Consider the following 13,632-nt stretch of genomic DNA (forward strand, 5'->3'; position numbering starts at 1 on the left):
CTAACATCATGGAGAGTCGCTTGGCATCATAGGGTCCAAGACCAGATAATGTAGCTCAACTCCTCAATGGAAGGCTCTTGCACTTTTTCCTCAAATGTAATTGGGTATTCACATAACAAGTGTCCTAAAACTAAATTGGGTGCTCACTTACATTTTATTATGTTAAGTTTTATTACCACTCACACATTTTATTTAGTTATCACTTAGTTAAAACTTTTGCATGCAAACACACTGGGCATAGACACCAAGCTATGAAGATAGAAGCCCCCTCCATGGTGCTACCCTACCCTACCCATGCTCATCCAATGATGAGTTCCTGTAGGCATGCTTATTCCCAACCCAACCCCAATGATTATAATTCCTAGAAGTACCACGGAAGATTAGACCTTGCAAGTCACTCGACAAATGTACGCACATGTACTCATGTGTGGCACACCACCATCATGAAGATCATAATACAAGGATTGGATGAGAACATAAGAAAAATATCACTCAACTAAAAATAACTCGAAAGAATGAATTCTACATGAATCCCAAGAACAATAAAACCATATATCATGAACTCATTCAATTGGTCTCAATCTAGGAGTATGGATCCTACATGAATCCCAATAATGCAACAAGACCAAACATCATGAACTCTCTCAACCAGCCTTAATTTGGGAGTATGGATTCTACATGAATCCTAGTGTCCACAAAATAATAAGGATCCAAAAGAAACAATAACATTAGTTATAAAATCACTCAAACAAAAATCAAAGTCAGGAGTACAGATGTGGCATGCATCGCAATGCAACATAAAAGTGCAACAATGTTTTGACTAACATCTTATGGATAATCTACATCCATGACCAACATCATGCTAAGAAAAATTGAGAAAACTTGGTGGCACACAAATCGAGGCAAAAAACCTCAAAACTCAAAAAATTCAAAGTTAAAACCCATTTGGTCTTAGGGCACGAAAGCTACAAAAATCCAATAAAATTTGGATTTGGAGTTCATATACAAAAATGGCCAGCATAATAGTGCAAAATCTCAAACCCTCATCCTAGAAAATAGGGAAATGCTCATACCTGCCCAACTGGATAGAGTCAACATACAAAAATAGAGGGGAACACTAGTTCTTAGCCTCCTAACAAATGGCTACCAAAAATAGAATTAAAAATGAATTTGAAACAATAAAATGAGAGAGCCCTACCTCTCAACCAAAATGGAAAAATGGGAATTTGAACCATAAAATAAAAATCGTGTAGAAGTAGCCAAAAATCACAGCAATCCAAGGTCTCCTTGAGATGGATCCAATGAGACTAATCTCATGACAATCCCACCCCTATAGCTCCCACAATGAATAGAATAGTAAATTCTCATGAAGAGGATTTTGGGTTTTACTCTCAGACTTTCTAATTCAAAAGTGAGAAGTGAGGAATTAAATTCCTTTTTGGATACTTATTCACTTTTTGAGTGAATAATGGATTAGGGCAAATAACCGGGAGAACTAGTTAAATCCCAAATCATCCCAAATGAAAATAGGCTATTCCAAGTAATTAGAATTCATCTATGGAAAAGCTGCTAGAAATTAAAAATAATAAAAACAAAGTTTGAAAACCCCAAAAATCACAGAATTTTCTTAACAACCTTCGTGATAATGTGAACCTCTAAATGCATAGACACGTTCATAGGTCTAGTCACATAATGCAAATGAGTCCAGATTTATCAAATCACTAGAAGGTTTAATTTAACATTTAAATAAGATACATCAACCATATAAGGATGAGATTGGTAAAATATGAACAACTAAATCACTAACTCCATGTTCCACTTCTAGGGATATAAATCCTGCACACTAAAATATATGATCAAGTGCAATTGCATATAATAACTTAGTCAAAGCAATAAATGTATTAAATCACCTAATTTAACCATTTATTCAATTATACTAAAATAACCTATTTACATCACTCACACTCCCATATAGCATAATGAAGAAAGAATGAAGTAAATAACCATAGTACTAAATCCCTCATATAACATAATTAGAGATATTTCCAAATACCAGATAACCATATATCATCATAAAACACTATCATCTAAAAATGGCATCATCATGCAATATGATCAACTAAACAACATAGTAGTCAAATATCTATGATACTAAAAACAAAGTATAACATCAGGCCCTCAGATCATCTCAAATATAAAACATAATATGAGTAACAAGTATCTCTTAGATGAAAATATAACAAGGTAAATATCCACAACACATAACCAATCAATCCAACATGGATAATTCATTTCTAATTATTTAAGCATGTAATAATGGTTGTTTAAACAACATGAAAAGGCACTTTAAACATATAAGTGAACACAACCATATACATGACTAACCACTGCTACAAGAACCTAGTCTAGTGCAGCAAGATAATAGTATACAATGCAATCTTTGTATACATTTCTAGGTAATCATGGAACAACACATGATACCACATCAATCTTGGTAACCACTAGCACAAACCTCAGTGAACCATATAGCACATCATAATCTCATAAATAATCCATAAGCATAACCAAAGAAGCTAATATAGTAACATAAATCCAATCACCTTAAGGGTGTACCCCACTCATGGTCCCAATCATGATCCTATATCAAGGAGGGATCAACAAGGTTGCATCTATCAAAATGACTTACATAAATCAAATGGGAGAGACATTACAGAAAAAAAAATCACAATAGGTTCAATAATTTCTTCCTTCATGACTTTCAATAATTGCTTGATCAAAAAAATGTTTGAATAATTGATTGTTGCAATGACATTTAGCCTCTATTATGGATTGCAAAATATTTTTATGCTTCTCGCTAGTCCATAAAAATCAGTCTCTTTCATAGAAAGGAAGTTCCTCCAACTATATCTTTCTATCATCAACATTTCCAACCCAATCTACATCAATTAAAACATTCAACTCAAACTTATCTTTTTTCTTGTACCATAATCCATAGTCTTATGTTCCTTTCATATATCTCAATATCCTTTTCACTTCCATCATATGATTCTCTCTAGGATTAGTAGAAAATATAGCAACTATACCAACTACTAATGCAATATTAGGTCTATTATGTACAATATATTATATGTTTCCAATCATTTACCTATATAGTGTTTGATTCACATCTGTAAAATCATCATTCTTTAACAATTTATAACAAGTAACCATAGGTGTTACAATTGGTCTTGAATCTTCCATTCTAAAAGTCTTCAATATCTCCTTGATATACTTTGATTGTGTGATGTATATGCCACCATTCATTTGATAGAATTGCAATCCACCAAAGAATTTTATCTCTCCAAACATTTACATTTCAAAATCCTTATTCATTTCATTGGAAAATAACTCACACATTGTATCTTTTCATCCAAATAAGATATCATCAACAAAAGTTTTAGCTAGTAGTATTTTATTTTCAAATTCACTCTTCAAGTACCAATTGCTATTGTCATTATTTCTTGCAAAACTAATTTTCAGCAAGTAATTGTGTAACCTTCTGTACCATGTTCTAGTTGTTTTATTCACATCTGTTATATCATCATTCTTTGACATTTTATGACCGGTAACCATAGGTGTTACAATTGGTCTTGAATCTTCCATTCTAAAAGTCTTCAATATCTCCTTGATATACTTTGATTGTGTGATGCATATGTTTCCTTTAATTTGATAGAATTAGAATCCAACAAAGAATTTTATCTCTCTAAACATTGACATTCCAAATTCCTTCTTCATTTCATTGGTAAATGACTTACACATTGAATCTTTTCTTCTAAATAAGATATCATCAACAAATTTTTTAGCTAGTAGTATTTTACTTTCATATTCACTCCTTAGGTGCCAATTGCTATTGTCATTATTTCCTACAAAAATATTTTTCACCAAGTAATTGTGGGGTATGTGCAGGATCATGGTGTGCCAAAAAGTGGCGATGTGAAAAAAAGAGAGTTTGAAGACGCCTAAAAGTGCTTCAAAATTCGCTCTGACTTTTTTTTACCTATCCAGGAACCAAACCTGGAAGGTTAAGCCGAGCCTTATCAGATATCCGATATCATATCGGATATCCGATTTTAAATCCAATATCCGACTAATAATTAAAATCATATAATAGTATGATATATTATTTAATATTATTATTATTAATATAAAATAATAATAATAATATTAAATAATATATCATACTATTATATTATACTAATATTAATATTATTTAATATTATTATTATAATAATTATTATACTATAATATAATAATATTATTATTATAATAATTATTATACTATAATATAATAATATTATTATAATTATTATTATACTATAATATAATAATATTATTATTATAATAATTATTATACTATAATATAATAATAATAATATTATTATATTATAATCGTATAATATTATACTATAATAATAATATTATAATAACATATTATATTATAATAATATAATATAATATTTCATATATTATAATATATAGTAATGTAATATAATATATATATATAATATAATATAATAATAAAAAGTAATATCTTATAATATAATATATAATAAAAAAGTATAATATATTATAAATTATAATAATATAGTATAATAATAATATTTTATATTATAATATATAGTAAATTAATATAATAAATATAAAATATAATATAAAAATATATAAAATGTAATATATATGTTATATTATATATATTATAATATCGGATATCCGATACCTGTGCATGGATTAAACACAAAATCACAGACCCGCGGCCCTTATTTTCACGCGAATTTGGGCCAGTCAGATTGGATATCAGATAATAAATCGGATATCAGATAGCAAATCGGATATCAGATATCAGGTATGTTCCCCCCCCCCCTCGACTCATTTTTAACCTAAATTTAATAGATTTTAACAAGATTTTGTTTGTTTTAGTTGAATCTAGGGTTTTTTTGACAAAAATGATTAAAATTTAGATTTTTTTAAAATATATATTACGTTTTGTAATTCAATAGGAATGGCTGATCAAAATGATGACACTGAGGCAGGGAATAATATTCCTCGCAACCCACCACCAAACGATCCAGTATCCCCACAAAACCGTCCACCAAATGATCCTCTACCTCCTCAAACCCTCCTCGAATCGAGGATTTGATAAATGAAAATCTCACTGAGTTGAGAGGTTTGTATAGAACATACAATAATGTACCTGCATTGGCTCCTATGTTATCCACGTTAAACACCATAGTGGATAACATTGAAACTCTTACAAACCAACAAAATGCCGCTCTTTGTTGGCGTGATGAAATGCACCAGATGTTTGATGATGGTTTGGATTATGATGAGGTCGCGGCCCTCAACATAACCAAAGACGATTTGGCAAGCCTTTTTGCTAATCCAAAAATGGGTATACCAGTTGACCCAAAAAAAACCAAACTATCGATTAAATGGTGCACAAATGATGTCATACGTACAAATTTTTGGGACCGTTGGTGGATGGTCTTTGATATCCCTCCACATGGAAATTTAGACATACCATTTTATTTCCTTAAAAAATTATATGCAGAATTTGTGTTGAAACTTAAAGTGAACTATTGGAGCATGAAGCCCAACATGGGCTTAGGACTAGGAGCTCCTCAGGATAGATCCTCTTCCCAGCGGAAGAAACTTGGCACTTTTGTCCCCCCCCCTGATATCTCCCCCCCTCCTCGAGTGCAACATCCAGATATTATGGCAGAGGCTAGCTCTCAGACCATCAGAGCCATTCATAGGCTGAGTAGCCTAATGATATCTCAGGCTAGGTTAGTCTTGCCTCCTCGTGTTGATGATGTTGGTGCCAGTTCATCATCGGCTAGCTCATCACACGTTTGTGTGCCTCACACTTGCATTACATGCAAGAATATTTGCCTGGGTCCCATAGGTGATCTTCCTGAGTATCATTTTGTATTAGACGAGGATACACAACACGCACGTGCAGAGGCTACAGACCCCGATGCGAGAGAGGAGGGGAATGTAGAGGCATGGACTCCTTCGGTGTCGGTACGTGTATACATTTTTTTGTTATGACATATGTGATTTAAAGTTAATTTTTATAATAAAGTAATTTTAATTTTTAAGCCATACTGACTTTTACATGTATGTGATCTTCATTTATGTTTAGTTGATGACCGAGGAGGAGCTCAGACAGATAGATGATGCTACACTCTCAGCCATTTCATTTGGCCTTGAGACATCTATGGTACATTATGTTGTGTTCGCATTTCTTTTTTCTATTTGATAGTGTAGCATATATGGTTGCTAATCTTTCTTTTAATGGGTCAAAGAGGGTCATAGGTCACCCTATGACCCCCTTTGACCCATATGTGCAATTCGAATATGTCCCTAGGGGTCCTAGGACCCCTAGAGACATATGTCGTCATTTAAAGGGTCAAAGAGGCTCATAGGTTACCCTATGACCCCATTTGACCCATATTACCCATTCGAATATGTCCCTAGGGGTCCTAGGACCCCTAGGGACATATGTCGTCATTTAATGCATCAAAGGGGGTCATAGGTCACCCTATGACCCCCTTTCACTCATATGAACAATTCAAATATGTCCCTAGGGATCCTAGGACCCCTAGGGACATATGTTGTCGTTTAATGGGTCAAAGGGGGTCATAGGTCACCCTATGACCCCTTTGACCCATATGAACGATTGGAATATGTCCCTAGGCTCCTAGGACCCCTAGGGACATATGTCATTGTTTAATGGGTCAAAGAGGGTCATAGGTCACCCTATGACCCCATTTGACCCATATTACCCATTCGAATATGTCCCTTGGGGTCCGAGGACCCCTAGGGACATATGTCGTCGTAATATGGGTCAAAGAGGGTCATAGGTCACCCTATGACACCCTTTGACCCATATGAACGATTCGAATATGTCCCTAGGGGTCCTAGGACCCCTAGAGACATATGTCATCATTTAATGGGTCAAAGAGGGTCATAGGTTACCCTATGACCCCATTTGACCCATATTACCCATTCGAATATGTCCCTAGGGGTCCTAGGACCCTTAGGGACATATGTCATCATTTAATGGGTCAAAGAGGGTCATAGGTCACCCTATGACCCCCTTTGACCCATATGAACCATTCGAATATGTCCCTAGGGTCCTAGGACCCCTAGGGACATATGTCGTTGTTTAATGGGTCAACGAGGGTCATAGGTCACCCTATGACCCCCTTTGACCCATATTACCCATTCGAATATGTCCTTAGGGGTCCTAGGACCCCTAGAGACATATATCGTCGTTTAATGGGTCAAGAGGGTCATAGGTCACCCTATGACCCCCTTTGACCCATATGAATGATTCGAATATGTCCCTAGGGGTCCTTGGACCCCTAGAGACATATGTCATCATTTAATGGGTCAAAGAGGGTCATAGGTTACCCTATGACCCCATTTGACCCATATTACCCATTCGAATATGTCCCTAGAGGTCCTAGGACCCCTAGGGACATATGTCGTCGTTTAATGGGTCAAAGGGGGTCATAGGTCACCCTACGACCCCCTTTGACTCATATGAACGATTCAAATATGTCCCTAGGAGTCCTAGGACCCCTAGGGACATATGTCGTCGTTTAATGAGTCAAAGGGGGTCATAGGTCACCCTATGACCCCCTTTGAACCATATGAACCATTCGAATATGTCCCTAGGGTCCTAGGACCCCTAGGGACATATGTCATCATTTAATGGGTCAAAGAGGGTCATAGGTCACCCTATGACCCCCTTTGACCCATATTACCCATTCGAATATGTCCCTTGGGGTCCGAGGACCCCTAGGGACATATGTCGTCGTTTAATGGGTCAAAGAGGGTCATAGGTCACCCTATGACCCCCTTTGACCCATATTACCAATTCGAATATGTACCTAGGGGTCCTAGGACCCCTAGAGACATATATCATCGTTTAATGGGTCAAGAGGGTCATAGGGTGACCTATGACCCCCTTTGACCCATATGAACAATTCGAATATGTCCCTAGGGGTCCTAGGACCTCTAGAGACATATGTCATCGTTTAATGGGTTAAAGAGGGTCATAGGTTACCTTATGACCCCATTTGACCCATATTACCCATTCGAATATGTCCCTAGGGGTCCTAGGACCCCTAGGGACATATGTCGTCGTTTAATGGGTCAAAGGGGGTCATAGGTCACCCTATGACCCCCTTTGACCCATATGAACAATTCAAATATGTCCCTAGGGTCCTAGGACCCCTAAGGACATATGTCATCGTTTAATGGGTCAAAGAGGTTCATAGGTCACCCTATGACCCCCTTTGACCCATATTACTCATTCGAATATGTCTCTTGGGGTCCAAAGACCCCTAGGGACATATGTCATTGTTTAATGGGTAAAAGAGGGTCATAGGTCACCCTATGACCCCCTTTGACCGATAAAACCCATTCGAATATGTCCCTAGGGATCTTAGGACCCCTAAAGACATATGTCATCGTTTAATGGGTCAAAGGGGGTCATAGGTCATCCTATGACCCCCTTTGACCCATATGTACGATTCGAATATGTCCCTAGGGGTCCTAGGACACCTAGGGACATATGTCATCGTTTAATGGGTCAAAGAGGACCTATGACCCCCTTTGACCCATATGAACGATTCGAATATGTCCCTAGGGGTCCGAGGACCCCTAGGGACATATGTCATCGTTTAATGGGTCAAAGAGGGTCATAGGTCACCCTATGACTCTCTCTGACCCATATGAACGATTCAAATATGTTCCTAGGGGTCTGAGGACCCCTAGGGACATATGTCATCATTTAATGGGTCAAAGAGGGTCATAGGTTACCCTATGACCCCATTTGACTCATATTACCCATTCGAATATGTCCCTAGGGGTCCTAGGACCCCTAGGGACATATGTCGTCATTTAATGGGTCAAAGGGGGTCATAGGTCACCCTATGACCCCCTTTGACCCATATGAACAATTCCAATATGTCCCTAGGGGTCCAAGGACCCCTAAAGAAATATGTCGTTGTTTAATGAGTCAGAGAGGGTCATAGGTCACCCTATGACCCCCTTTGACCCATATTACCCATTCGAATATGTCCCTAGGGGTCCTAGGACCTCTAGAGACATATATCGTCGTTTAATGGGTCAAAGAGGGTCATAGGTCACCCTATGACCCCCTTTGACCCATATGAACGATTGGAATATGTCCCTAGGGGTCCTAGGACCCCTAGGGACATATGTCATTGTTTAATGGGTTGACCTATGACCCCCCTTTGACCCATATTACCCATTTGAATATGTTCCTAGAGGTCTTAGGACCCCTAGGGACATATGTCATCGTTTACTGGGTCAAAGGGGGTCATAGCTCACCCTATGACCCCCTTTGACCTATATGAACGATTTGACTATGTCCCTAGGGGTCCTAGGACCCCTAGGGACATATGTCATCGTTTAATGGGTCAAAGAGGGTCATAGGTCACCCTATGACCCCCTTTGACCCATAATACCCATTCGAATATGTCCCTAGGAGTCCTAGGACCCCTAGAGACATATGTCGTCGTTTAATGGGTCAAAGGGGGTCATAAGTCACCCTATGACCCCCTTTGACCGATATGAACGATTCAGCTATGTCCTTGGGGGTCCTAGGGACATATGTCATCATTTAATGGGTCAAAAGGACCCCCTTTGACCCATTAAAGGATGACATATGTCCCTAGGGGTCCTAGGACCCCTAGAGACATATATCGTCGTTTAATGGGTCAAAGAGGGTTATAGGTCACCCTATGACCCCCTTTGACTCTTATATATTAATAATATACATATTAATAATATACATATATATTAATAATATACATATCAATATAATAATATATATATATATACATATACATATTACATTATTATATTTAATGAAAATATTACGTTATTATATAAATATATTAATAACATACATATTAATATAATAATATTTATAATATATATTATATTTAATAAAAATATTATGTTGTTATATAAATATTATATTATTATACATATTAATATAATAATATATAATATGTATTTTATATATATATATATATATATATATAAATTATGTTATTATATTTAGTAAAAATAATAATAATATATATTATATTTATAGATTGTAATAAGATTAACATAAGATATTATTATATATTACTAGATTATATCTCGTATGTTTACATTACGTTATTATATATATATAATATATTAAAATATGCCTTTACACATTAATATAAGTGAAATAATTTAAAAATAAAAAACTAGAACGTTTAAATCGAATTTCCCTCCAAAATTTGAAATTTTTTGGAATTTGACTACCGAGAGATATCGGATATCCAATGTCAAATCGGATATCTGATTTTGAATCAGATATCCGATCAGGCTTGGTATTTACCAAGCCTGCCCAGTCAACCCCAAAGACGTGTTTATAGAGAGTTTTAGTGATACTCAGACTTCGGGTAGCTGTCTGACAATGTTATTTTGATCGAAATTGAATGAAACGAAATGGGTTTTTTAATATCACTCTCTAGATTCCATCAATATAATTTTTGTCAAATTCTGAGTTCGATAAGTATTTATTAGTTAATTATCAATGAAGATTATTGTAAAGTGCTGATTGACATACTGAATGAAAAATAGCTATAACTTTCAAACGGTATAACATTTTTTAAATCTAAAAGTTGTGTCACATTTATACTTCGCCTAGTATAAGAAAAAAACAAAAAAAAAAAAATTTGATAAAATTTTCTATTAGTTAGGGTGGTCAGACACGAGACTTTTTTTAATCCAAAAAAGTTTTGGTAGAAAATTCATATTTAATTATTTATTTGGATTAAAAATATCAAAAAATATGCGTCACATCCGGGCATGAGTCTAGTTTTCATATCTATAATTATATTAAAAAAATATTATGATTTGATTTTGATTAAGGTGGTCAGACATACACCTACTTTTTATTTTCGCCCTGAAATTTTCTTAATACTGCATTAAAATTCAAACTTTTGACCAATCAATTATTTTTTTCTCCTGATAAGGCCTAGTAGTTTAGAAACTAGATTCAATTTTCTACAAACTATTTTCTTACAACTTTTTGATATAAAGTCCATAACCACTTCAAAATTATGTGTCAAGTTGACATAAACCTGATTTGCTAATTTTTCACTGCCACTTAAGGCCATAGTTTGGTACACCATGATCTTGCACATACCCTATGTAAGCTTTCATACCATGTTATAGGGGCTTTATTCAAACCATATAATTCTTTTTGTAACTTACATACCATATTCTTATTGCTCAGATCAACAAATCCTTCAGGTAGTTCATTGTAGACTTGACATCCATTTTATATAATTTGAATCCTTTATAAGAAGCATATGCAATAAAAGTTATCACTCCTTCCAATCTTGAAATTGGGGAAAAATTATCACCATATTCAACACCTTCTTCTTGTGCATATCCCTTACAAACTAGTCTTTTTTTGTTCCTTGTGATTTCACCTTTCTCATTCAGTTTGTTCTGAAAAGCCACTTACTTCCAATCACATTCTTATCTTTTGGTCTGGGTACCAATGTCTAAGTTTTTTTTCTCTATTTTATCAATCTCTTAATTCATTTCTCCTATCCAATCCTTGTTCTCCAAATAATCTTTAACTGTCTATGGATCAAACTCACATAATAAGCTTTAACTATCTTCTTGTCTTGAATCCTAAATCTTTGTCTCAGCTTATTTAATCTAGTATATGATGTCTTCTCACTTACTTTTCCAAGACATGTTGAGGTCTTCTTTCTTCTTGTTGTGGTTCATTGGGTTCTTCTTGTTTATTTGCATCTAGTGTATTCTCTAGCAACTTGCCTTCCTCTATTTGATGGTTGGTAGTCTCTGTCTATAATTCAGCTCCTATAGTTTGATGCTTGGTAGTCTATTGATGCTTGGAAGAGCTCTTCTATTAAATTCCAACAATTTTTGGGTGTTGATGCTCAATAGCCACTTTTTCTAGTTCAAGTAAGGTGCTGATGTAGGAGCATCCAGAGGTATAAGAGCAATCCTATGTCACCCAAAAAAAAAAGGTACTTAGACTTAGTTTTTGTTTCATGTGTTTTCATTTTTGGATACCCATTTGGGTCAAATAAAGGTGCCAACTCTCACAGTTCCACTATTAGTGTTCTAGGATAGAGTATTTGAACACTTGGGATATGTGTAAATGCTAAAAAAATAAGAGTATGTAATTGAGCCATCATTTTGGTGAAATAGGAGGTGTAAATTGGTCAGATGAATGTAATTGCAATTTCGAGCATTCCAAAAAAAGAATCAGGTCAAAAGGCCCCACAGTTTGGAAGTTATCATAGTTTTTTGATTTTTGGAGACCTCCTATGAATGCTTCAAAGTTAGGTTAGGGGCATTAAATGACCTTGAAAAGGGTCAAAAAAATGGGGGATGAGCAAAGCTGGTCCATAGGGCTATAGAGCGCTTCGAGAGCTTTTCAGAAATGTAAACGGTTCATCAATCAGAGCTATGGTTCAAAAGTTATGCCTCCCGAAAGTTCAATTTCCATTTTTGGATTTTTTTAGATTTGCTCCAACTTCTAATGTGGCTTCTGGAGCCTTCTACTTGGTTGGTGGATGTCTACTAGCACTTTTTAGAATGTACTCCTAGTCCTTAACCCTCCTGGGTCTATTTAAGGACATTTTTGGCATTGTAAAAGGTAGTTCGGAGTGGAAATTGAGAGGAGGTACCAAAAGGAGAAATTATCTCCAGTTTTGTGCTATTATAAGCCCTTAGGGCATGTTTTGAAGTCTATTTTCTCTGTACTGAATGTACTAGCTTATTTTCACAGTTAATACAATTTTCCTTTTCCTGTTGTGTCCATTCTATGCTTGGGTTGTGTCCCCATCAGGTGCTATGTTCACCTTCATAAACATAGACAAATTCATGTAGTCTTTAGGTTCTTTCTTGCATTCTTCTTGATTCTTTTCTTGAAATTCATCAAATATAACATTTTCACTTTCTACAATTGTGTTAGTGTTATAATTCAAACACTATAATATTTTCTCTTAGTTAGGTATCCTAGGAAAATGCGTTCATCACTTTTTCTAGATCAAGTTTTCCTTTTCTTGCATCTTTCAATATGTAACATTTTTTTCTAAATACTTTGAAATAATTCACATTAGGTGCATAGCCATACCAAATTTCAAAAGGTATTTTTTTTCTACCTTTCTTTACTTGAACTTGGTTCAGAGTATAGACTACAACTTACTTACATCTTCTCTCTTGTAGTTCTGTGAAATATTCTTCTCCATCATCAATGTTCTTATATAGTTCATGATTAATCCATCCCTTCTCTCACCTATACCATCTCTTTGTGGAGTTCTAGGTGTAATCATTTGTCTCTTGATTCCTTTTTCATTTGATAATATGTTGAATCATCTAATATGAATTCACCTCCTCTATCTAGTCTAAAGTGCTTTAGACTCTTCCCTATTTCTTTTTCAAATCTAGCCAAATACCTCTTACACATTTGAAATGCATCATATTTTTCTTTTATAAATATCACAATCATCACTATAGACAATTCAT

This window comes from Cupressus sempervirens, chromosome 1 (genome assembly GCF_028749045.1).
Source record: "Cupressus sempervirens isolate cs-2001-9-10 chromosome 1, ASM2874904v1, whole genome shotgun sequence".
NCBI classification, from domain to species: domain Eukaryota; kingdom Viridiplantae; phylum Streptophyta; class Pinopsida; order Cupressales; family Cupressaceae; genus Cupressus; species Cupressus sempervirens.